General features: G+C 18.5%; 1 protein-coding gene across 1 annotated transcript in view; it reads right to left on the minus strand.

The window, feature by feature from the left end:
* The window catches only part of LOC107471077 (ABC transporter B family member 15), a 14,737-nt gene that overhangs the window by 5,543 nt on the left and 8,196 nt on the right, over positions 1-998 (minus strand). The gene's annotated exons all lie outside the window — the stretch shown is intronic.

The raw sequence follows: 998 nt of genomic DNA on the forward strand, positions 1-998 counted from the left end.
TTAATTATTATATATTTATAATTTAATGTATGTGTATTTTATATTTAAATGTATATTTTATATTAATAACTAATTTTAGTAGTTAATATTGGTATATATCTAATATAATTATATAATTTATAAGTACTAATATACTAATATAGAATATAGATTTTAACGTGCCTATTAGTCAGTTTTAATAAATTAAATATAAATAATAATAAGAAATGTGAAGTATGTTATTTTTTCTTTTCAATAATTGAAATAGATATTGGTTGTTTGGGAAGGTGAACGCTGCCGTAAAGGAGATATCTGAGGAAGGTTATTACGTCCAGCAATTATAAAACTGGAATTTGTTGTTATCATCATGATCATGATTTGTTTAAATAATAATAATAATATTGTTATTAGGAGGACGAGACTTAATTAATTAATCAAGCAGCTTCTGACAAATCATATAGTTAGAGAATATCTGCGACAAGGGTTAATACTTTTTTTTTTTAAAGTCAAACTTATTTTTTTAAACAGAAAATAAACATGTGTAAAGCAAAAATAACTAAAATTTAATTTGGTAAAATTTTTATTTGTTAAAAATAATTGATAAAAGTCAGCCTTTAAAAGTTTGCTTTTTAAAAATTGTAGTATTTATTTGTGTTTGGTAAATTAAATTAAAAATAACTTTTAATAAGTATAAGTAATAATAAGTACGTTTAGTAAAATAATTTTTAAAATTTAAAAAGATTATAATAGACATTAATTATTGTTGGAATTAAATTTGAATATTAATTAATGTACGAAATTATATTAAACTTTTTAATTTTAATAATCACAACCAACTTTAAAAAACTTCTCTTTAAGTGATTTCAAAAGTACTCATAATTTTTAAAAGTTACAAATATAAGTACATGGACTTTTTATTTATCAAACAAAAAACAAAGTGTTTATATTTTTGAATGCACAAACATCTTTTTAAAAAATTTTATTAGATTATTATTTTAATTGAAAAATATATTTAAATA

Source organism: Arachis duranensis, chromosome 10, assembly GCF_000817695.3.
Source record: "Arachis duranensis cultivar V14167 chromosome 10, aradu.V14167.gnm2.J7QH, whole genome shotgun sequence".
NCBI lineage: Eukaryota > Viridiplantae > Streptophyta > Magnoliopsida > Fabales > Fabaceae > Arachis > Arachis duranensis.